Source organism: Dermochelys coriacea, chromosome 2, assembly GCF_009764565.3.
Source record: "Dermochelys coriacea isolate rDerCor1 chromosome 2, rDerCor1.pri.v4, whole genome shotgun sequence".
In the NCBI taxonomy this organism is placed as follows: domain Eukaryota; kingdom Metazoa; phylum Chordata; order Testudines; family Dermochelyidae; genus Dermochelys; species Dermochelys coriacea.
In genome coordinates, this window is record NC_050069.1 from 221003459 (window position 1) to 221029956 (window position 26498).

The following is a 26498-nucleotide window of genomic DNA, read 5'->3' on the forward strand; positions in this document are numbered from 1 at the left end:
CAGCCCCAGCTCAGGGGCTGCTGCGGCGGGGGAGAGAGGGGACATCCACCACATTAGAAAGGTAAGACTATTGATATTAAAATATTAGTTGTGTGCTTTTATTTGTAAAACAAAAAAAGTTAATTAAGCTTTTTTTTAATATAGCACTTTTATCCAAAACACTTTACAATAGTTAGCTAACAGTACAAACAACATTTGGAAAGATCATTAAGTGGTCCTCTGAGACCCTCAGCAATTTTCAAGTGGTCCGCAAAAAAAAAAAGTTTGAGAACCACTGCTCTATCCTATAGTTTTGCCATATTTAAAACAGAGACACTAAACCCTCCTTCCTTTGTAAAGCACTTGAGATCTATGGATGAAAAATACTCTACAGGAGATAAATATTATATTGCTATTTATATCTTTCAAGCACTGTACACACATTTGTTAATAATTCATAGCATCTCTGTGAGGTAAGTGATTACTGTATCTCCATTCTATAAAAGAGCAAACATACATAGAGATGTTAAGTGACTTGTTCAAATCCAAATAGTGAATAATGGCAGGGCATGGAACAGAACTCAGAAATTCCCGATTCCCAGCCCTGTGTTTACTCTTTAAACCACTCTCATATACAAGTAAATGCAAATATAGAAAAACCCAAAAAATATTTTTATTACTAAGCTTCCTTAAAGTTCTACTGTAAAATTCTATGATCAGTGTGAACATACATTTTAAAAAAGTTGGACAAGTTTTTAGATGCATGACTCCCATTAACTTTAAAGGGAATCATAAAGCTAAGATGAGCAATGGTAGATTTGTGTGTCAACTGCAGATAACTATAGTTCTTGTGGAGAAGCTAAGGGTTGTGGCTGCTTGGCAGGGGATAGTTTGGGATTTTGGTTACAGGGAAATCAGAAGAGGCAGTTGAGTCTTTTGGCCAGGAGAAGGGGAAGGGTGGCATTTTCCCCTTGTGGGCAGGACTGGAGATGTCTTGAAAGCAATCCGATAGCAAATAGATGCCTCTCATCTAGTAATGACGGATAAAGAAACACTAGATAACTGTCTACTAAAATGATCTGCAGTGAAAGAGTTAACATTAACATTTACAATTCATTAGGTTTTAGAGTCATCACACTTCTGAGATTAATAAGGAAATGCTGACCTCTCAGAACTACTGTTTCAGAATAAGGAAGGTAGTACTCCATCATTACATTTGGTTTGCATTTGGAAGGCTTTCTTTACAATGACAAAGGCTAGAAATTTAAAGCTTAGGATCTACTGCACAAAATCCACAATCACAGAATACAAACGACCACTCACCTGGAGTTTGGAAATTTTAGAAGATATCTAATATCCAGGTGAACAAACTTAGTAGCCAGAATAGATACAAAAGATGGTGTTCCACTGTCCATAGGCAATGCCCAGGTGAAAAGAGAACCTCCCACTCAGCTGCTGGGATTCACTCTAGGTGGTTAACTTTGAACTCAGGTTGTGGTCTCCCTCTTTCATACCAGCCTCTGAGGTCAAAGCTGAAGGCCCTATCTCCTTGAAAAGATGGAATATTCCCTCTCTTCATGTATCATTTTAGAGCCTCCTGTCAACAGAATATGTTGGGTTTCTGCTAGTCTAACAGACCCTCAGACAGCCTGTTGGCTGTTGCAATATGGGTTTTGTGTGTGTGTCTGCTACTCAACTCTTCCCTCTGCTTTCTAGATCAGTGGTTCTCAAAACTTTTGTATTGGTGACTCTTTTCACATAGCAAGCCTCTGAGTGTGACCCCCCCCATCAGTTAAAAACACTTTTGTATATATTTAACACCATTATAAATGCTGGAGTCAAAGCAGGGTTTGGGGTGGAGTCTGACAGCTCGCAACCCCCCATGTAATAACCTCACAACCTCTTGAGGGGTCCTGACCCCCAGTTTGAGAACCCCTGTTCTAGATGCTATAATGGATATGCTTCATTTATTCTTCATCCCATCCCCAGCCTCCCTTTCTGCATTCTGCATTCTTGTGTGTAGCTCCAGTACTTGCTTGTGCAGTTGCTCATAGTTATGAAAAGGATTAGCAGAATGAAACAGACAGGGTCCTGGTCAGTTTCTTTACTTTTGCCTCTGGGATCTAAGTGACAGCAGTGAAAATGGATAAAAAAAAAGAGTATCAATTTTAACTCTGCTGAAGGTTTCCAAAGCTGCAAGGAACAGCTGAGACAATGGAGCTGTATATCTGCAAGCTCAGTAAGACATTCTTGCACTGGTTTATACTCCATTCAAGTTTGGATGGTTATCTTTGCAATTATCAAGGCCAGCAACTTTTTTTTTTTTTTTATAAAAGGAAACTTAGATTATACGACAGTTCATCTCACAGGGAGAGCTTCCTACTTGCTGAGAGTAAACAGGAAAGTGGATGTCCAAGCTCTGTATGATAAAAGAATTCATACTGAAATAAAACTATCCTGCCTATATAGACACTTTCTTTTCTGAGAACTTTGATTATCAGAAGGCAGCACACTAGTTTAACAATTCAGTTTAATTTAGAAAAGGAGCAATAAAAGACAGGTATCTGTACCTTTAATTTCTAACATCTAAATAAAAAAGGCATGTTTATCTTTAAACTGTACCCTACACAAGCATCACAGTCACTTTATCTCTCCAGATAACTATCCTATTTGAGCTTTTTTAGAGGTGCTGGTATCTGCTTGCATTACATCAGCCTCATGCTGGCAAGCACACATCTGAGTCAGAGCACAGTAAATGGAGGTTAGGAAAAGGTGGTATTGTAAGAATTTGGTTATAAGGGGTCTTCATATAACATTTTTTTCTCACCTTTCTAAGGAAAAACGAGCCCTCATTTGCTGTCCTGATCCTATGGCCTACATGATAATCAGAAATCACTAGACTCTTACATTTGTTTGGAAGACTATACTGTTAAGAACACCTGTTTACATCCTAATTGGCCCACAAAGTGGATGAATTCAATTTACAATGCAAATTAGAACATTATGTGCTGAAATTAGTTTAAAATAAGATGAAAAAATACAGGCATGTGGCACTCAGAAAGACAATTACATATCCCCTCTTCCATGTAATAAATTTAATGCCTGTGAAAGGTGCAAATTGGTAGCACTGGAAATGTTAGTGCAAGATTTAAAAAAAATAAAAAAGGACTGCCGATTTACGTCAACCAGTGGTTGGATTAGGAGGAAAATAAATTGGCAGCATTTTACTCTTAAATCCCATTTCCACCATACTCCCAATCCCCACAATTTTCATTCACCAAATCCACCTTGTCAGGTATTTCCATATTACATAGATATCCATGCTATGTAACTTAACAAGGGGTTGGGGGTAACTCAGGGAGAACAGGGGTTTAAAAAGCCAGCTCATAAGCAACCAAAGGAGTTAGCAAAACAGGGGAGTTTTGCAGGCAAGTTTAGAGAGGGAGTGTGAGAGACAGATACACCTAATAAACATTCTTTAAGCTTAGGTCAATAATGCTTCTCCTGCCAAAAAACAACAAAACACACACGGAGCAAATATATACAACAAAAACCACTGCAAGAGTATAAATAATGCGGGAAGAAGTCAAGCAGCAGAGTGGCGGCTATCCAGCTTATTACACTGAATGCAGCATGTATGCTTACCTGCCTTGTGGTCAGGTAGCATATAAGTGCATTCAGTGCAAGCAGCTCATGGCCCTCAGACACACTGTATGGGCCCTTCAGCCCAGAGAGGCTGAACTGGATCAGCTAAGGGAGACAGAAACATATACACACACACTTTCTGGGACACAGCAGAGTGGTCCCACCAGCAGCCTGACAGCCTCTGTGGGGAGGATGAAAGTCTCAGGGAAGGAGATTGTCAAACTGGAGCAGAGGGAAACAATCCCATAGTTGGGACCTCCTTCCAGATGATGTCATGGTATCCTCTCACTAAGGATACCTCTCTGGGGGACTGGAAGCTTGTTATTAGGAAGAGACAGGTAATAGTAATGGGGAATTTGATTATTACAGAAATACAGACAGTTGGGTTTATGACGACTAGGAGAACCGCATAATGAATTGCCAAATAGGTGCAAAGTTGCGGACCTCTCAAGACATCTGGACAGACTTATGCGCAGGGTTGAGGAAGAGCCAGTTGCCAGTGACATACAGAAAGATAGGAGAGAGGTCCTGAAGGCCAAATTTAGGCTGCTAGGTAAGAGACTACTCTAGGACCTCCATGATATTCTCTGAAATGCTTTCAGTTCCACATGCAGGGCCAGTTTCACAGGCAGAACTGCAGAGTATCAATGCACAGATGAGACAAACATGTTCAGATGAGGAATTTAGGTTTATTAGGAACTAGGGAACCTTTGGAGAAAGGAAGAGCCTACGGAGGAAGGTGGGGCTCCTCCTAAACCAAAATAGAACCAGATTAAAATTAAAAAGGTGGCAGAGGAGTTTTTAAACTAAGGGCTGGGGGAAAGCAGTTCAGATAGACACATCCCTTAGTGAAGGATTTATTAAAGGTGATGTAGCCTAGTAAAGAGGAGAGGGCAGAAGTACGGGACAGGAACTGCAGAGAAACAGTCAAACTTCTATACTTCTATGCTTCTATACAAATGAATATAGCTGAACTGCTTAGTAATAGTGATCATAATGTAATTAAATTATGATCACTATTAGAAGCACTTATTAAATTTGTCAATATTTAGTTGTCTGCCTGCATGTGATGTAGTTGACTGGAACTGTCGTTCATTTGACTGTTTCTCTGCAGTTCCTGTCCTGTACTTCTGCCCTCTCCTCTTTACTAGGCTACATCACCTTTAATATCATATTTCAGTTCTTTCAGAACTCTTGGGCAAATATCATCAGGCCATGGTGACTTATTACTTATGCAGGCAGACAACTAAATATTGACAAATTTAATAAGTGCTTCTATACAAATGCAAAAAGTCTAAATACTAAGATGGGTGAATCTTGAGTGCCTAGTATTTTTTACTATATTTGAAGAAAGAATAGAGTCAAATATAGTAAAAAATACTAGGCACTCAAGATTCACCCATCTTAGTATTTAGACTTTTTGCATTTGTATAGAAGCACTTATTAAATTTGTCAATATTTAGTTGTCTGCCTGCATGTGATGATTGAGACGCAAAAGGAGCACTCAAGGAAGAAAAGGCCATTGTGGAGAAGCTAAATGAATTCTTTGCATTGGACTTCACTGAAGAGGATGTGAGGGAGATTCCCCATTGCTTTTAGGTGACAAATCTGAGGAACTGTCCCAGACAGAGATGTCATTAGAGGAGGTTTTGAAACAAATTGATAAATTAAACTGTAATAAGTCACCATGGCCTGATGATATTTGCCCAAGAGTTCTGAAAGAACTGAAATATGAAATTACTGAACTATTAAACTGTGGCATGTAACCTATCCCTTAACTCAGTCTCTGAACCAGATGACTGGGGGATGGCTAATGTCCTGTCAATTTTTTTTTTTTTTAAAAAGGCTCCAAAAGCGATCCTGACAATTACAGGTCAGAGAGCCTAATTTCAGTACCAGGCAAACTAGTTGAAACTACAGTAAAGAACAAAATTATCAGATGATGAACACATAGATGAACATGATATGTTGGGGAAGAGTCAACAGGGCTTTTGTAAAGGGAAACAATGCCTCAACAATCTATTAGAATTCTCTGAGGTTGTCAACAAGCATATGGATGAGGGTGATCAAGTAGATACAGTGTACCTGGACTTTCAGAAAACCTTTGACAAGGTCCCTCATCAAAGGCTCATAAGAAAAGTAAACAATTATGGGGGAAGATCCTCCCAGTACGTAAAAGATGGGAGACAAAGGTAGGAATAAAAGGTCAGCTTTCACCATGGACAGAGGTAAATACCTGGGTCTCCCAGGGATCTCTACTGGGATCTGTGCTATTCAACACATTCATAAATGAGCTGGAAAAAGCTGAGGGGCAAAGTTTGCATGGAATAAAAAAATTACTCAAAATAGTTAAGTCCATAGCAGACTTCCAAGAGTTACAAAAAGATCTCATAAAACTCGGTAACTGGGCAACAAAATAGCAGACAAACTTCAATACTGATAAATGCAAACTAATGCACATTGGAAAACATAATCCCAACTACACTTACAAAATGATCGTGTCTAAATTAGTTTAACTCCAAGATCTCTTTCTTGTGGATAGTTCTCTGAAAACATCCACCCAATGTGCAGCAACAGTCAAAAAAAGTTTACACAATGTTAGGAACCATTAGGAAAGGAATAGAAAATATCATAATGCACTGTTTTCAGAGTAGCAGCCGTGTTAATCTGTATATGCAAAAAGAAAAGTACTCCTTTTCATAAAGCACTGTGTAAATCCATATCATCACGAGGTTCCACGTTTAGTGAGTCTCACTGATTCTATGCCATATTTGCTCATTTTAAAAATAAAAAATATGTTTTCCTTTTACCTACCAGTCCTGTACACTCGAGCTGGAATCAGAGCTAAACTGGGTTCTTTCCCTGTAATGCATAATTGCCAAATGAAGATTCAGGAGGTTTGAAGAAACATTTCATTTGTAAACTCAGCAAATCTGTTATGGAATCAACAAGATACAATAAAAATGGAACCTTCCCATGTTACTGTGTTTAGTCACTGTAGATTAGAACCACAATTTAAATTACTCTGAATTAAAATGCAAAAAGGTTAGCTATGTACAGGTAAGAGAGGCAATGCAAGGAGAAGTGTGAAAAAGTGATGTCATAAAAGGGGAGAGATGCAACGCAAAGTATGAGTGTGTGCTGGGAGAAAAGGTGCAGCAAGTGGCAACATAAAGGGAGTTGGAAGAGAATGACCAATACAGAGAAGTCTTCAATATTTCACCAAACAAATTCTATTGCACCTCAACTAACATCTGTTTCACAGACGTTTGAACTGAATAACCTTTGGAGTTAGACTAAATCCTCCACTTGGCGTTGACATCTGAACACCATGAGGGAATAGGCATATGATCAATCAAACATTCTTCAAGTAAGAGGAATTGTGGCTTAGTTGGGTCAAGAGATTTGGATTCTATTTCCAGTTCCACCACGATTTGGCCCTCCCCAATTTAGATAAATATTAAATATGAAAGAAGGTGTGATCAGTTTGTTGGTCAAAATGCGAGGCCTGAAATGTTAGATGCCTAAGACACATAGTGGTTAATTTGATTTCTATTTCATTTTCAATTATTTAGGCAATTAAAAAAAAGAGGGGCTTGAGACTATTTAATACCCAGAAATACGCCAGTGTTATATAACGAGTAGCCACCTTGTTCTGATAGATCTAACTGGCTGACTTCTGGTCAATTTGGGTTCATGATGTTGTTTAGTATAAGAACAGCCCATCAAGCAATATTAGATCTTTTTGAAACGTAAGTATATTCTGCATTATCTGATCCCTATTTGGTTATATGGATCAAAATTTTGAGAATTTGAGCTGCATGAGGCCAAAAGAAAGGCAGAAGATATCATAAGATTATTTGATAGGTACTGATAGATACTGTCTTAGGATTCATGCCATCATGTCTGGGATTTACACCAAAAACATTATTAAAAATGGCAACATAAACCCATAATATAACAGACACAAAAGTCTTAGTCCTTGCTGCAACTTGGAGGGAGAGACAAAGCCATAAGGCAACCCCCTGTGAGGAATGCTAACAATTAAAATTAAGGGTATCAAAAGAAAAAAAAAATCTGTTCCAAATTAAATGTAAAGATCAGCAGCAGCAGATTCACATGGCTATGCTAGAGCCATGGTGGTGCACAGAATGGATCTCCATGTTGCACAATCCCTTGCAAGACTTCCTTCTGCAAGAATCAAAATAGGAGGATTTAGATTTCTTAAATCCCTCAAAAAATGCATTTTCAAATTGGGTTTACCTCATGCTCCACTTCTTTCCATCTCAACTCTATAAACTTTCTATAAAAGCGTATCTTCTTCAGCATGTTGGACTTGACCCCACCATTGCAGTTGTCTTGTTCTCAACTGATGCAAGACTTCAACTTGCCAGGATCATCTAAGTATCACCTTGTTGATGACCAAGTCAAACCAACTAATGTTAAGAATACACCGCAACTTCTGATACCAAAAACTGTTCAGTTTCCTCTCCTCTCCTGTTTTTAACAGCCACGTTTCTGTTCCATATAACAGAGTTGTCATCACTACGACTTTGAACACTCATATCTTAGTTGTCACACAGACATGCTGCCACCTGAACAAAGGCCTTTGAAGATGCTGAAACAACACTGACACAAGACTGATCCAACATGTGACTGCTTTGAACCTCCAGCTGTCAACCAATGACGCCTCAGATAGATAAAACTATTTACCCATTCAATATCATTGCTATCTACAGGCAGAGTTTGCAGGTCATTTGTTTCTATTTTATAGGAGGCACGCTTAGTGTTGTTTCTATCACCTTTGATCTTAAGTGCCATAGGTTCTGCAGTTTTTTGCAGCTCTTCCAACATTAGGTGTAGTGGGTCAGTAGTCTCTCCAAGTAAGGCAATATCATCTGAATACTCAAGATTCTCTAAAAATGAATATTTAAATCTCACACCTCCTACTTTGGCCTCAGTCAGCTTTGTCATCAGAGAGTTTATTAGAACATTAAATAATGTAGGTCAGAGAAAACATCTCTGGCATATTCCTGATTCTACTGAAAACCAGTCTGTAATACAACTGTTGAACCTCTTTGGCACAGTGTAGGAAGTTAATAGGTGAGCCTGCACTCTGATCACTCTGACACCAATTAGTTTCCCCAGAAAAAGCTGACTGGGGTAATGAAAGGTAATTAGCTAATCAGGCTGGTGGACTAATGAGCCAATTAGCCACTCACCTCAAGACTGATGAAAAGACACAGGAAGGAAGTGTCAAGGGGGAAAGTAACAGGGCTAGCTGAGCCCTGTCTCACAGAGGCTTCAGGGAAGAAAAGACCTCTGCTCCTCTCAGGTCCAGAGAAGAAGGCCTAAAGCACACTTGACACTGTAAAATAGTACTGTTGCACAGGACTGTAAACGTGTTGATGGACGGAAATAAAATAAATAGCATGGTGGATACACTACCAATAGAATCAGAGACAGTTTCTGTGATGTGCAGGCAGGTGCTACACCCGCACACACCTAAATGTACCATGGAACATTTCCTCCATTAGGCTCATTAAGTTCTCAGGCACCCCATACTGGGGGTAGCAGTATCCACAGTGCTGATTAATGCACTGAGTAAAAAGCAGCCATAAAATCCATAAATGCGATGTTACCTTCCTCCTTTTGCTGCTCTAATAGTTTTTCAATAACATTCTGTAAGTGACCTATGCAGAAACCACACTGGTTAGCTCTCAACCCAAATATGAGACAGTATTTCACTTGGTTCAGTAGTATGAACATATAAACACCTTCCTTGGGACAGATAGCAGCATCATTCACCTATAATTTGAGCATGATGAATGGTCTCCTTAAAAAAAAAAAAAAAAAAAAAAAAAAAAAAAAGATGATGCATCCCCTTTTCCAACCTTCTGGAATGTGGTTGGTTTCTCAAACTTAAGACAATGCTCTGAAGACAGTGAACTAAATCTGGATTTCTACTCTAACAATTCTGATGCAATACTGTCAAGATCAAGTGCTTTATCCTTTCATAACTGTTTAGAGGAAATAATGTTTGTGGTCAATGTCACTGGCCTGTTTTCTGCCAGTAAACAGGATTTTGTCAGAGGTGTTTGCGGGAGGATGTGTGTTGTGTTTTTTCATGTCAGGAGTTTAGGAGGGAAAGCTACGACAGCTACAGAGGCAGCAGTGGTAGTGACCTGAAGAATGGAAGAGACACTGAAGATGACTGGATTGTGGAAGCTATGGGATGTACATTATTCTAGAGAGGGTACCTGACAAGTGCTTCATCCGAATGAGGTGCCACCTGCTACAACTGATGGAAGAAAAAAATCTGAAGTATGGAGATGCAGCTAGAAATTATGGCTGAATTTAGAAGAAGGTTTGAGCAGATGGAAGAAAGGAAAGGAAAGAGGCAACTGAAGGGAAAACCTAAGACTTTCAGATGCATGGTGGATAAGATTGCTGGATGAAAAAAATGGTCCATGGAAGCATGTGTCTATGAGAACATGGGAGAGGAAAAGACCCGCTAGTGAAGGAGAAATAGAACTGAGGAAGAAATTTGCTGACTTGCAAAATGAAGGAGAGAGGCAGGCAGTAAGAAAAGATGGGAGGGAAAGGAAGAAGAGAAAAGCAGTAAGTCCTACAAGAAGAGGGAAGAAACAATGGAGATAGGTAGAGTTTGGAAACCCAGGAAGATAGAGGATGACTCACAGAAGATTGTAAGTGAGAACAGAAGACAAGAAGACATGCAGCCAGAAAGAACAGGCCCGAGAATTGCACGAAGAAGAGACAGGTCTACGTAATTGGGAACTCCCTACTTAGAAGAACAGACAAGCCTGTCATCTGATTTGGAGGACAGAAGGGTGTGTTTTCTTCCAGGAGCTAAGATATGCAACGTGGACCTGACGCTGAAGAGGATCCTAAGGGGAGCAGGAAAGAATCACTGATTGTTTGTCTCTAAGGTGCCACAAGTACTCCCTTTCTGATTGTCCTTCGTATTTCATGCAGGATCAAATGATCCTGCTAGATTATTGTTGGGAAGCAACAAGGAAGACTACACCAGGCTGGGGAAGATGCCTAAAGAAATGGAGGCTCAGGTGATCTTCAATGGGATTCTCCCAGTCCCTAGAGGAGGAGAGTGAAGATGAGACAAGATTATAATGATCAATTGGTGGCTCTGGCAATGGTGCTATAAGAAAGGCTTTGGGATGTTTGACCACTGGGAGGCATTCACGGACAGAGGATTGGTGGTGGTGGTGGAGCAGCATTGTATACTAATGACAAGGTAGACAAAAAAATAAGAAGTACTGAAATGGATAAAATTGAATCTGTTTGGGGGAGAATGGTAACAGAGGCTCCACTGAGATAGTGCTTGGGGTCTGCTACAGAACCCCAGGATCCTATTTGGATATGGGTACAGACCTCTTTAATATTTTTAATTAAATAAATACTACTAGCAGGAAATTGTGTGATTTTGAGAGACTAACTTCCCAGATACAGATTGGAGGATAAATGCTACTAATAATGGTAGGGGGTCCAGATATCCCTGGATCTGATATTCAATAGATTTCTTGATCAAGTAGTCACCAGACCGACAAGAGGTGATACTCAAGGCTTCCCTAAATCAGAAATGGCAAGTAGTGAGGACCTCATAGAAGTATTGGTTGTAGAGGACAACCTTGGTTTGATGATCATGAGTTAACCTCAGTTTTAACTAAATGGAAGGATAAACAAAATAAGTTTGCAACTAGGGGCCTTGATTTCAAATAGAGAAACTTAAAAAAATTAAAGGGAATTAGTTAGAGAAGCGGACTGGATTGAAGAACACAAAGATCTGAATGTGGAAGAGGCTTAGTATTATTTTAAGCAAAGTTGCAGAAATTATCTGGAGCCTACACCACAAACAAGGAAGGGAAAAATACGTAGAGAAGGATTGAAAACCAAACTGGATGAACAAAAACCTCAAAGAGGTTATTAAGAGAAAGCAGAGAGCTAACAAGGAACGGAAGATGGGATGGATCAATAAGGAAAGCTACCTATTCAATGTCAGAAAGCGTAAGGATAAAATGAGAACTGCATAAAGCCAAGCAGAGTTGGACCTTGCAAAGGAAATTAAAACCAATAGTAAATGGCTCTGTAGCCATATAAATACAAAGAATACAAGAAAAGAGGAAGTGGGATCCCTAAGTACTGAGGGTAGGATGGAAATTAAAGATAATCTGGGTATGGCCCAACATCTATACAACTACTTTGCCTCAGTTTTTAATAAGGAATTTGGGTGCAGTGGCAGGGTGGCTAATGGGAACAAGGATATGGAAGTAGAAATTACCACATCTTAGGTGGAAGCCAAACTTGTATACATCTTAAAGGGAACAACCTGGGGGCTCAGATAATCTCAAAGAATATTAAGGGAACTTTCACATGAAATTGCAAACCAAATAGCAAGGACTTTTAATGAGTCTAATCTTGGGGGTTGTACCCTATGCCTGGAGAATTGCAAATACAGTACTGTCATAAAAATAAAGGGAAGGGTAACCACTTTTCTGTATACAGTGCTATAAAATCCCTCCTGGCCACAGGCAAAACCCTTTCACCTGTAAAGGGTTAAGAAGCTAAGATAACCTCGCTGGCACCTGACCAAAATGACCGATGAGGAGACAAGATACTTTCAAATCAGATTGGGGAACAAAGGGTCTGTGTCTGGGTGATGCTTTTGCCGGGAACAGATCAGGAATGCAGTTTCAGAACTTCTGTAGTTTACTTACTAACTGAGCTAGAAATGCATTAGATTTCCTTTTGTTTAATGTCTGGTAAAATAAGATGTGCTGGATGGAATGTATATTCCTGTTTTTGTGTCTTTTTGTAACGTAAGGTTTTGCCTAGAGGGATTTTCTATGTTTTGAATCTGATTACCCTGTGAGGTATTTACCATCCTGATTTTTACAGAGGTGATTCTTTTACCTTTTCTGTAATTAAAATTCTTCTTTTAAGAACCTGATTGATTTTTCATTGTTCTTAAGATCCAAGGGTTTGGGTCTGTGTTCACTTGTACAAATTGGTGAGGATTTTTAATCAAACCTTCTCCAGGAAAGGGGATGTAGGGCTTAGGGGGATATTTTGCGGGAAGACGTCTCCAGTGGGCTCTTTCCCTGTTCTTTGTTTAACTCGCTTGGTGGTGGCAGCATAGGGTTCAAGGACCAGTTTAAAAACCTAAACTGGTAAGAATAAGCTTAGGGGGGTCTTCCATGCAGGTCCCCACATCTATACCCTAGAGTTCAGAGTGGGGAAGGAACCTTGACAAGTACCAATATTTAAGAAAGGAAAAAAAAAAAAGTGATCCAGGAAACTACAGGCCTGTTAGTTTGACCTCAATTATATGCAAGGTCTTAGAACAAATTTTGAAAGAGAGAGTAATTAAAGGGTAAATGCTAATTTGGATAAAATACAATATAGTTTAAAAAAATGTAGCTCATGCCAGAACAACCCAATCTCTTTCTTTGAGAAGATAGCAGATTTTCTTGAGAAAGGAAATGCAGTAGATCTATTCTATCTAGATTTCAGTAAAGCATTTGATACAGTTCTATATAAGAAGTTATTAGTTGAATTGGAAAAGGTAGGAATTAATGCATGAATTGAAAGGTGGGTAAGGAACTGGTTAAAGGGGAGATTTCAAAACATCATACTGAAAGGTGAACTCTCAGGGTGGAGGCAGGTTACCAGTGGAGTTCAAGGATCAGTATTGGGACCAATCTTATTTAACATTTTTATTAATAATTTTGGCACAAAAAGTGCTAAAAAATGTGTTGATACAAAGTTGGAAGAAGGAGGACCAGAATATATTAGAAGAAAATGCGGACAACCTTGAAATCTGGAGTAATAGAAATGGGATGGAATTTAATAATGCAAAGTGCAAAGGTTATGCATTTAAGGATTATTAACAAGAATTTTTGCTATAAGCTGGGGATTTACCAGTTGGAAAAAAAACGAGGAGGAGAAAGACAGAGCTGTACTGATCGACCACGGGATGACTATAAGCTGCTAAATGTGATGCGACTGTGAAAAAGGCTAATGCAATCTTAGGATGCATTAGGGGAAGTGTTTCCAGTAAAGAAAGTTAAGAGAGGGTTACTCACCTGATGCAGTAACTGAGGTTCTTCAAGATGGTTGTCCCTGTGGGTGCTCCACTTTTGGTGTTCATGCACCCCAGCGCTTATAATCAGAGATTTGTAGTAGTAGTAGTGCCCAGTTAGGTTGTGCATGCGCTGCCCCCATCTCACACTGCCTGAGGTGATTACATAGCACCACATGGCCAACCCCCTCTTGGTTCCTTCTCTATCGCAAAGCTCCCAGCAGAAACTCCAAAATAGGGGGGAGGAGGGAGGGTAGTGCAGCACCTAACGAGACAACCATCTTGAGGAACCTCAGTAACTGCACCAGGTGACAGGTTTCAGAGTAGCAGCTGTGTTAGTCTGTATTTGCAAAAGAAAAGGAGTACTTGTGGCACCTTAGAGACTAACAAATTTATTTGAGCATAAGCTTTCATGAGCTACAGCTCACTTCATCGGATGCATACTAATGAAGTGAGCTGTAGCTCATGAAAGCTTATGCTCAAATAAATTTGTTAGTCTCTAAGGTGCCACAAGTACTCCTTTTCTTTTTGCACCAGGTGAATAACCTTCTCCTTCTCCTTCTTCTAGGAGGGTCCCTGTGGGTGCTCCACTTTAGGTGACTGTATAGCTACAGTGGAAGGAGGGATCTTTGGAATTGTATTTGTGGCTGATGATAGGATGGTAAATCCAAATATAGCATCTGAGGATTAATGTTGTTCCAATGCATAATGCTGTGTGAATGTGTGGGCTGACGCCCAGATTGCTGCTTTGCAGATGTCCATAATGTGGACATTGTTGAGGAATGCTAACGAGGCAGGTAGGGCTTCAGTGGAGTGTGCATATAACTTCATGGGAGTTGCAGTTCTTGGTGGTGATAGTAGAAGTGGATGCATCTGGGATCCATTTTGACAGTCTCTAGTTAGAGATGCTTCACCTTATCAGTGTTCTGTGATGAAGATGAATAATTTTGGTGACTTTTAAAAGGCCTTTTGTGGAGTCCCGCTTCTCGTTTATTCCCATGGGGTTCTGGGAAGAATGATGGGAGATAGGTGAATTGGTTCACGTGGAATGATGATGGAATCTTTGGTCAGAACTTGGGATGTGGTTTCAAGGTAACTTTATTTTTGAAAAATGGCATGCATGGTGGATGTACCATGATGGCAGCCAGCTCCCCCACCCATCAGGCAGATGTGATGGTGAGAAGAAAGGCTACCTTCATTGAAAGGTAGAGTAATGAGCATGTCACCAATGGTTCAAACAGTGGTCTGCAAAGGCTGCACTAGAGTAAAGTCCCACGCTGGTGTAGGGGGTTGTATTTCTGGGTATATGTTACAAAGGCCCTTAAGAAAACGTGTGGTGATTGGGTGAGCGAAAATGGATAACTCACTCACCTTATGATGGAACGCTGTGATGACTGCAAGGTGTACTCTAATGGAGCTTGTGGAGAGGCCCGATTTCTTGAGTTCTAATACATAGTCCAGTACACCAGGTAGGGGAGATGAGATTTGTTTATTTTGGCAGCATGAGTGAATTGTCTCCATTTTTGTTAGTAAGTTTGTCGTGCAGTTGGTCTCCGACTAATTAACAGACTGTCTTCTACTTCCTGTAAGCAGGTCATTTCAGCTTCTTGGAGCCATGGAGAAGCCCTGCTTTGAGATGAAGTCTTGTGAGGTTGGGATGCTGAACCTGATCTGCATCTTGTGAGAGGAGATGAGGCAGAAAAGGGAGAGTGCATGGTGGACACACAGACATATTTACAAGGTAAGGAAACCATGGTTCTGGGGCCACGTGGGGGTAATTAGGATGACTTTAGAATTGTCCATTTTGTTTTGTATATCACTTGTGATAGAAAAGGGGTCGGGGGAAGACGTAGAGTAAAGGTGTATCCCATCTGATGAGAAAGGCACTGCCCAATGATTGTGGACCCAATCCTGCTCTGGAATAGAACTGAGGACATTTGGCGTTTTGTGTCACAACAAAGGGGTTTATGACTGGAAACCAGCACGGTTTGAATATATTCCTTGGTACTCGAGGGTCCATTTCCCACTTGTGGTCCTGGGAAAATTTTCTGCTTAATGCATCTGCAGCAGTGTTCTGGCATCCTAGTAAATATGTGGCTGAGGTATCAATGTTGTGACTGATGCACCAGGTCCAAAGTAGCATGATCTCTGTGCACAGGGAGCGTGAGTGTGACCCCAACCCTTGTTGGTTTATATAGAACATGCAGGCGACATTGTCTGTGAGGATGTTTATGGTTTTTTCTTGATCATTGGTAGAAAAGGGGAGCATGCATTGCAAACTGACTGTTGCTCCAGTAGATTTATATGAAGGAGAGACTGCACCAGGACCAACAGCTCTGGAAAGTATGAGTGTTTAAGTATGTGCCCCAACCTAGTAGGGAAGCATCCGTAGTTATCATCATTGTTGGAGGGTTCTGTACAAAGGGGACCCCTGTGTCGAATATATGCGGTAGAGAGGCGAGATTGGGTGATGAACCATGTTGCGTCAACCAGATTGAGAATCTCTTCCACTTGGCCAGGTAGATAGCCCTGATGGAGGGCTTTCAGGAAAGCTCCATCGGGTTCAGCCATTGAGCTTCACGCTGTGAGGTGTAGCGATTCGAGGTGCAGGGGCTGGAGATGTCCCTGATCCTGGGTCAATAAGTCCAGGAACAGCGGCAAGGTGGCTGGGGCTTCTTCCATGGGCATTTCCAGGAGCAATGTGTACCAGCGCTGGCGAGGTCAGGCTGGAGCTATCAATATCACTGAGATTCATAGATTCATAGATACTAAGGTCAGAAGGGACCTGAGGCTTGTTCCCTTTGTATTTGGAACAGTACTTGTCAACGAGCAGAATGGGCAGAAACGTGTATAGGAAATAGACTCCCCATGGGAGGAGGAACGCATCTGCGATAGAGCCTGGACTGTGATTCAGGAAGGAGCAAAACTGCTGACACTTCCTGTTGTGTCGTGTGGCGAACAGGTCTATCTGGGGAAAGCCCCACCGGTGGAAGTTTGAGTTCACGACGCCCGGGCATAAGGACCGCTCGTTGCCGTGGAATGACCTGCTGAGATAGTCTGCCAACTCGTTCTGTACCCCGGGGAGGTACAATGCTTTTAGGTGCATTGAATGTTCTACGCAGAAGTCCCACAACATGATGGATTCCTGGCACGGGGGAGTGGAGCACGCACCCTCCTGTTTGTTGATATAGAACATCGCCGTGGTGTTGTCTGTCATTACTGACACACATTTCCCTGATTTGTGGGTTCAGAAAGTCTGGCATGGTAGGCACACCGCTCACAGCTCCCTGACACTGATATGGAGAGTGAACTCTGCCCGAGATCAGAGGCCTTGAGTTTTGAGATCTCCCAGATGTGCTCCCCAGCCCAGTGCTGATGCATCCGTCACTAGCGAGAGAGAGAGCTGAGGGCTGGTGAAGGGGACCCCTGAACATAGTACATGAGGGTCAAGCCACCACTGGAGGGAGTTGAGAAGCTGGTGAGGCAGGGTCACGATCCTGTCCAAGCTGTCCTGGACTGGCTGATACACTGATGCTAGCCACGACTGAAGAGGTAGAAATCTGAGTCTGGCATGCTGCACTACATAAGTACAAGCGGCCATGTGTCCTAGAAGTTTCAGGCAATTCCTTGCTGTGGTGATGGTGAACTGCCTGAGACATCAAATGATCTCATGCTTCCGGGAGATATGCCCTGGCCTGTTTAGAGCACCGCCCCTATAAATTCTATCCACTGAACCGGGGACAGTGTAGATTTTGCCACATTCAGGAGAAGGCCCAGTTTGTTGAACGTCATTCTTATGAAGTCAACTTGTGCTTCCACTTGAGCCCTGGAGCGGACCTTGATGAGCCAGATGTCAAGGTATGGGAATACCTGTATCTGCTGCCCGTGCAGGAACGCAGCCATGACTGCCATGCATCTGATCAACACTTGAGGTGCTGCTGACAGGCCGAACAGGAGGACTGTGAACTGATAGTGGTTGTTGTTCACCACAAACCTGAGGTACCTTCTGTGGGATGGAATGATTGCAGTATGAAAATATGCGGCCTTCAAATTGAGGGCAGCATACCAGTTCCCTGGATCCAAGGAAGGGATGATGGAGGCCAAAGAGACCATGCGGAACTTGAGTTTCTTCATGAACTTTTTGAGCTCCCGCAGGTCTAGGATGGGCCTGAGCCTGCTTTTGGCTTTTGGTATTGGGAAACACCAGGAACAGAAGCCCTTGCCCTTCTGCTCCTGAGGAACCTCTTCTACGGCCCCTAGCGATAGAAGCAAGTGCACCTCCTGTACAAGGAGGGGTCCCTGAAGAGGAATAGGGAAGGGGGGGGTGGGCCACAGATTTGGATGGAATATTCCGTCTACCATGTGGAGCACTCAAATGTGATGTGGGACCAACCAGGGTAGAAAGGGGATAGTCGGGACAAAAAGGTAAGGCAGCGTAGATCCAGTCCTTGCGCTGGTATAGAGTCCTCGATCGCACGTTCAAACGGCCTGTTTCGGGCCCAAAGGTGGCTTGGATTGGCCAGAGCCCATGCCTGAGGATGGGTGTGGCCTCTTCCTGCAGCTCTTATTCTTCCTCCTGGAACTGTCCTGTTGGTTCTGGTGTTGGTAGAACCATGGCAAAGATTGTGGCCTAAAGTGTTTCTCCTGCATGGCGGGGATGTGAAGGCCCAAGGACTTGAGGGTGGCTCGAGTCCTTCAGGCTGTGAAGCCTTTTATCTGTCTTTTCGGAAAACAGAGTCACATCCTCAAAGGTAAAGTCCTATATTGTCTGTTGGACCTCGTAAAGGAGGCCAGGAGCCCCCCCTTCTCATGACCACCCCCATAGCCATCACCCTCAGGGCCGGATCAGTTCCGTCCAGCGCAGCCTGCAGAGAAGCTCGGAAAATGAGCTTACCCTCCTTGACCAAGGCTGACAATGGACTGCTGATTTGAAATGTGAAGCTGCAACCCACCTGTAGAATAGACCTTCCTTCCAAAACGGAGGAGTCTTTTCGCCTCCCTGTTCTTAGGGGATGGTCCCTGGTAGCCTTGGTGCTCACACTGATTGGCAGTGTCCACGAAAAGGGAATCAAGCGGCAGGTGCGAGTGCAGATGCTCATAGCCCCTAGATGGCACAAAATAGCACCTTCTGTTGTGCGTAGCTGTGGAGGGCAATGAAGATGGGGTCTGCCATAAAGTTTTGGTCATGTCCGATATGGTCTTTGATAAGCGGCAGGGCAATGAGTGCAGGTCTGGAGAGGGAGAGGATATCCACCAGGGGATCTGTGTCCTCCACTACCTCCTGAATACCCAGGCCCTGGGCAACTCGCCCCAGCAACTGCTGCAACACCCTGTTGTCTCCGAGGGCTTGGGTTATAGCGGTGCCCGCCAGCACCTCATCAGGCGAAGAAGAGGAAGAAGCCCCTGAAAAGGGCAGCTGTTCCATTCTGTCAGCACCCAAGGGGTCCCGCAAATCTTGGGGATCCCGGGCTGGTGACAACCCAAACAGTGCCATGCCCCTTGGTGCTGGGACAGATGACGCCCATGCCGGGGCTGTAGGTGGCGCTGTCGGCGCCACTATAGGCATTGGTGTCGATGTCGCTGTCAGTGAGCAGAACTTTGAGCCACTGCTTCCTCTCTTTCAAAGTTCTGGGGTGAAACCTGCGGTAGATTCTGCAATGGTTCTTTTGGTGATCCTCACCCAGGCAGCTTAAACATGCGGTGTGTGGGTCACTTTTTTAACATGTGCTTGCACAGACCTCACACTTTTTGAGCCCTAGGGACGGTGACTTACTACGACTCCAGCGAGTTGGGGGGGAGAACCCCAACACACTTTAAACTAACTGTAAACTACTACTAACTACAGAACTATAAACAAATGAGACAGATAGAGGCCCTTGCTAAAGCAAGAGCTATGGGATGTTCCAGCTAACTGTCACTGGCGGTAAGAAGGAACTGAGGGGTAGCAGGTCGGCAGGGCTTTATATTGAGCACCAGGAAGACACTACACGAGGGAGCGCCCTGGCCGACCCAATGGATGCTGCTATGGGAAAAATCTTCTGGCTGCCGTGCCCGCATGCGCGCACACACCTGATTGGAACTGATATGAACAGCACTCGAAGAAGTACAGAATTTTCTATTAGATTTTATTGGTGAATTTATCAACAGCATCCAAGTGTGATATATTGGCATCCAGTTGCTATATCTGTTCAAGAGAATACTGTGCATCAAAAAAAATGGTGCTTACTTAACCACATTGTTCCAACCAATGGCCTATGCCAAGTGGCTTTTAGGAAGGTGAATCACCACCACAAGAGAGCAGATCTGTCCACTTGGAATAACTGGAGTTTCACGCACCCTTTCAATCTATTCTTTTATACCTCCATCCCCCCTTCCTAATCTGTGCTGAAGCTACAACATAGCACTAACTCTTATGGCAGGAAAAGCAGAATATCTTCTCTGAAACTGTAAATCTATTCTATGTCCAGTTGTTGGAAAGGAGAGCTAAAGAGTTATGTATCCAGCATTCTCACCTTCATTCCACTGGACAGTAAAAAGTCCTGTATTTGGACTGTACAGAAAAAGAAGGCCGATTATTTGAAGAACGATGAAGAAAGAACTATGTAAGTAAAAACAATTTCACAAATCAGGAAAATCTTTTAGTTAAAATGATTTAAGATAGGGGGTGGAGAAAAAAATAATTAAAGAAAAAAATCAACAAATCCTTTAGCAACTGTACCACATGAAAAGTCAGCCTACACTAGAAGTTAGAAGTTATGGTTTCAAGAAAAGAACAAAATTTCTCCTGAATGACCTAATCTAGATAGCAAATTATAAACTAATGAACAACATCCATTTGGGTCTCTCACTGTGGAATGAGCAAGCCGTCAGCAACCAGTGCAATACAGCAACCCCCATATTATCTTTGCTTTTTATAATAGTGTGTCCAGTCGTATGGCAGAGAGGCTAAAAGAGATGGACATATCCGTGCGGAGAGATGTAGTTGCTGTTAATTCTTTGGCAGAGCACTTGACTGAAGAGAGACACCTAAGTGCTAGCGAATCTGATGATAAAAACCCATTGATAAAACCCATTGTTTCATGTTCTCTGTGTGTGTATATAAATCTCCCCACTGTATTTTCCACTGAATGCATCCGATGAAGTGAGCTGTAGCTCATGAAAGCTTATGCTCAAATAAATTTGTTAGTCTCTAAGGTGCCACAAGTACTCCTTTTCTCACTGTGGAATGTGACTATCAGAAATCGCTCATTACACTGACAGTCACAGACATATTGGTAAAATTTGTAATATCTCTATCAAGAACAAAGATGAAGTTAGAAGAAATAGGAAAATTGTCTTGGACTTTTCAAAAGTGCTTATAAGCTTGGAGTGATTTACAGACTACGTTGACTCCTTTGAATCAAGGAAAGTCTTCCTCAAGAGATATTTTGTGAACAATTGTCTCCAGTCTATGAACTATGGATGAAAATAAGTTTCCAAGGAAAAACTAAATATGTTCAGAAAGGACAAAAAGGAGGAAAAAGCAGCTTAGTTATCTTATGGTTACATCAGAAAAGCCACCATTTTCCAGACCTTCTTTGGATATTTTTTTCTATTAGAAAAGAAGATTACCTATTATAACGCCATTTTCCTGACAATACTTCTAGTCAGTCTGGAAATGACTAAATAGTTCTCTGAAGAGGGAACATGAATAGAGAGATGCTTTTCTAAATGTTTTAAGATAGATTTCATTTAGCAGTTTTAAATCCAAAATACAAGGGTATAGAGCGGTCATGACATCTGTTGGCTGGTTACAGGCTTAGACACTTCTGAAATTTGATTATCTGAGCACCTTCAAATCTCAATCCTAAAAGGCTATACCTTAAGGATACCACAAAGATACTCTTTAGAGATTAAGTCTATGTCATATGAGGTATTGAAGAGAGGCAACTTGCAAGTACCACCTAGGGACTGGGGTTATAGATTTCTTTATTGATTAGCTTTAACAGATTAACTCCCACAAATTGAGGCTTCTACTTTTTCCAATTCAAGACATACAAAATATTTGCTGAAGTGAAAAGCATTACGAAAACTGCCAATTATTATTTCTGAGCAAAGCACATGACTCTACATTCTTGTAATATTTGAAGGCATTGTTGTAACCCACTGTAGTTCAGATTTTTCACACATTTTCTTTATAGCTCTCAGTTTTCATTCGCTCATAACTTTCCAGAACTAAGCTTTAGGGATGAAATTTTCTAAGCTTGATTTCTGTCTGAAGGTGAATATTTTGGATGTTTGATCAAACATTTCAGCCATTTCTGAATATGACAAAAGGAAAATTGAATTTTTTGAAATCAATAAGAGTTAGGTGTCTAGATGTTTTTGAAAATATCTATAGGCACCTAAATACCTTTGAAAATCTGACCTGTAGTCCATTGCCAACCATAATTTTGTTGGCAGCTGAATTCTACAGACCAATACTATGTTGGGGGTAGGGGTAGGGTGGGTTGGTTTTTTGTTTTGTTTTTGCTCTGCTTGTGAAGCAAGGAGTTATAAAAAAACATGGCCTGCCATTACTTTATTAAAAATACATGTTATTTCAAACTAAATCAGGATGTTTATGAGGTAGTGTGACACTACAATGTTTTGATTATTTTACTTGGCACTAATGCATGTATTTTCAAGACTATTACTATAAAATAACACCAGAAGGGAGATGTATAAAAGAGAATTTGAGTATGTGTGTGTGTTGGGAGATTTTCAGCAGTGAGTCTAGAGAGTCAATACTAAAAAACTACCACAGAAGAGAAAAATCCATTTTAAATAAGAGTAGAAAAACAACCAAAAAAGCTGTCCTTTTAAACTGGTATCAGCATTTCTGTGAAGACCAGTGAGTGCTGGGGCAAGCCATATGTAACCAAAAGCTTACATTTGTCTCGATATAGTCTGTATCCTGCTAAATAGAGATCTGATCTTGCAGTCCTTACTCATGTGCATAATTCCACTGGAGTCAATGGGACAGCAAATGTGAGTAAGGACTGGAGGAATTCTCATTGTGTAAACTTAAAAGGGCACATGCTGTTATTTAATTGCAAGCATACATAGGGCGACTACCTAGATGAAATAAAACAAAGAATGTTTATACATTGCCAAGTCAACCAGGTAGAAACCTGTTCTATTTCCTCCCTACCCTATGTATAGGTAAACGGAGGGAGAATACAGCATACCTGCAGCAGACAGACTCCCAGAAGCCAAACTGTGTAAGATTAACTATCAACAAACATTTTCAATATAAAGACCATTGTTCACAGGCATTACAATTTAGACTTAGGAGCCAAAGGAGTACAAATACGGTGATTTTGGAAATAATTAAGGAACATGGGATTAGAATAAATCAGTTGCTCATCCTATAGGTATCTCTCTCAGTCTACTGGTTCTCTAATTTGAAATGTAGGCTACTGAACCATTAAGACAGAACAGAAGCATCTTTTCCCCTGTGGCACTGAAATTTATTTTGTCCAGAAAATATAAATACAATATTTATTAAACATTAAAATATCTTGCATTCAATTTCTAATAACGTGGTCATTAAATTAAACCAAAAAGTTACTTGAAAATTTCTCCTTCATCTAACATATATAACAAAGAAGTGTTAGTGTGAAAAGTTCCACACAATACGAAGTCCTTTACGACTCTGACTAAACTCAGAACTTTGATTGTGTTCTTATAAGACTTTTTGACAGACTGTAGACTGATACACAATCATATCAACTTTTTCTTTTTTTTCCTGGCAGAGCTGCAGAAACAGCATGTTGGCTGGGATGGGTTTCTGATAGCAACAGACTGCATACAAGAGTAGAAAACTCATACTCCTGGTTTACCAGCACCATATGGATGTTTTGGATTGAAACATGGCAGTTCTCACTGAATTGCTTTTTTCCTTCCTGATGCAGTGGAATGAGCAGTGCTGCTTCCTTTTGCTGCCAGTTGAGGGAAAACTAAAGTAAACATTGTGATTCTGCCGTTCAATTTCTGTTTAGGGTTGTCTTTCAGTCACCATTTTATGCACATGTGTCATATTGCAAAGGTCATTGTTGTTAGACGATGTTGTATCATGACATCAGGCTGTGATGACAGTAACAGCATGTATGGTATTTCAAGACAGTTGAAACATTTGGAAAGCCTTGCAGGGACTTTCAAGATTCACTCACAAAATCAGGATGGGTAACAACCTGACTGATCTGTAGCAGGACAGTGAGCCAGCACTACTAGGTTGCATCTCAAAGGTGAGGAATACCACAATCTATATTTTGGAGAAAAAAGAAACTACTGATAATGAGGAATTAATCCTATTTGGTGATTAATTTAACTGGAAGTTTCCAAAGAGGTGGCAAAAGGCAGAGAAGGTTCTGGATCCAATTTGTAGAATTATACATTAATAATTTGGGTTCTCAATAACTACAAATAAGCATGCACAATAATTTGCATAGTTACACAACTATTTAGATTCACAGAGGGTCATTTGTGCGGATGCACTTGGGAATGAAGTGGGCAAGATATGTTTGAATCTTTGAATGTAATATTCTAAAACTTTGGTTCATCATTTTTAGCACATCTGTTCCCCTGTTCAAATTCAGCCTTCACAATACCTGTTTTGTCAGAGAACTGAACACTCTTTGATGACAGCTACCTATCAGGTTAATTATTACTGTGTGTGTTTAATATATACACATAGAAATATGTTGATAGGCACAGTGTACAAGCCAAAACAATAAAAAAAAATTTGTCTCCTCTAAGTAGTAGTGCAGTCCAATAGTCTCCTATGGCTCAAACCTATCCTGTCCTATCAACTCTGGAGCTGTCTCACAGGTCCAGGGGCATAACCACTGGTGAAGTAATTGGTGTCAGTCTCTCTCTAACATGATTCTCTTTTCATTTTTATACAGTTTCAATTTATAAATCACCTAACCAGATAAAGGGCGCTCAAGACCCTTCCAGGAAAGAGTCCAAAAATTTAACACAGTCTGCAGTCAATCTAATGACTAGAAGCAAAAGGATAAACAAGTGAATCTTAAATTTTGATATAAATAAAATTTCACATTTATGCAGAACACAAGAGCTTTGAAAAAAGGAGAATTGACATTATCTTCATTTTATAGATAGGCAAGTCACTTCACCTCACTAAGGACACAGACACAGAGCAGGTCAGTGATGAAACCAAAATACAAACATAGTCTCCTGACTGCCAGTCCAGTGCCCTCGCTCCTAGACTACGTTGCTTCCCATAAAATACTTAATGGATGGTAGCATGCTTTACATCACTACATAAGGAGCTTCAGAGAAGGGTTGCTAAATGACTGAGGCAACAGTGTAGCATGTGTTGAAATAAGCAATCTAACATCCATGTCAGACTGAAAAAAATAAATGGTTTTCTCTCCCAATATCAATTCACTGGTCAGTAGATTTTGTTGATCTTCATAATATGAATGTCCCTCTTTCTTGCATAGTTTGATCAACAGTAAAATAGGTAACAAGGCACATATTTAAATTATCATTAAGATTCATAGTTAATACTACATAGGAACAAACATGAGTTCTTACCTCTCAAAGATATAGTAGAAGACTGGCAGCAGAACGATAGACACATGACTGCATTGGTTTACATTCACCTCATATTTTGAAAGCTATTCTCACAACCATACAAAAAAAAAGACAGCGGGACAAATCCTCAGCTGGTGTACATCAGCAAGGCTTCACTGAAGGCAATGGCAATATGCCAATTTACAGCATCTTATGATCAGGCCATATAATTTTAAAAAGAAAGCTGTGATTCCGATTCACAACATGATACCATCCAAAGAAAAGTACTAGCTCACTGAGCTGCTGCAGGTAGGCCCAATTCAGCCCATTCTAATAGCAGATGACTTCAGCACGTAGTTTGTGGTGTAAGGAATAACCAAAAGTAGACAATTTAGACAAACATTCTGAAGGACTCTGTAGGTCAAGAGAAGCCCTAAAAGTTAATATGGCATATGACTAGCTAGTAGTGTAACCTAGCCAGAAACAAAATTCCGTTATTTGCTCAATCATGCTTGTACCAGACAGAATCCAAGCACACTACTTTCTACCATCTTAAGTCAATTAATTGCATTTGTATGGGTAGTAGCAAAGAAGCCATTACAGCAGTTGTCTACAATGGGGCAAAACAAACAAGGACATCAGACAGTTGTCCTCAGATGGTAAACAACGTATTTAAATAGAACAGATGTCTATTATTAAAATGTTACAGCACGTCCAGCCTAGGACTTTCATCTTAAAGTTCTAACCATAGAAATAGGCTGTATAATCATTATGTTCCCACTATGCCTCTGGTGTTTAGGGTAGCGACCAAGCTCCTCCATTCCTGTCTGTTTCCGCAAGTCTTGCAATGGTTCCCCAGCTATGCCCCAGGTTTTTCAGCTCAGTTTCAACCGCTCTTTGCCACATTGTTTTCAAGTAGCCTCATTTTCCCTTTCCTTCAGGTGTCCATTTTATTGCTACTCTGGTGATGGAGTCAGTTTCCATCCAAAGCACATGGCCAATCCATCTCCAATGCCTCCTGGCAATGACAGTGCTCATATCTCTTGGCTGCACTGCGTTAATAGATCGTGGTTTGAGATTGTTCTGGGCCAAAAGATATGGAGGATTTTTTCTGAGGCAGGTTGTGTGGAATGAAGGTAGTTTGGACATGTCATACTTTCTTATTCCCCAACATTCTGCACTATATAGTAATGTT

At 41.1% G+C, this 26498-nt stretch overlaps 1 protein-coding gene across 1 annotated transcript in view; it reads right to left on the bottom strand.

Annotated features, from left to right (window-relative positions):
* UMAD1 (UBAP1-MVB12-associated (UMA) domain containing 1) overlaps positions 1-26498 on the bottom strand; it is a 197469-nt gene that overhangs the window by 29799 nt on the left and 141172 nt on the right. The gene's annotated exons all lie outside the window — the stretch shown is intronic.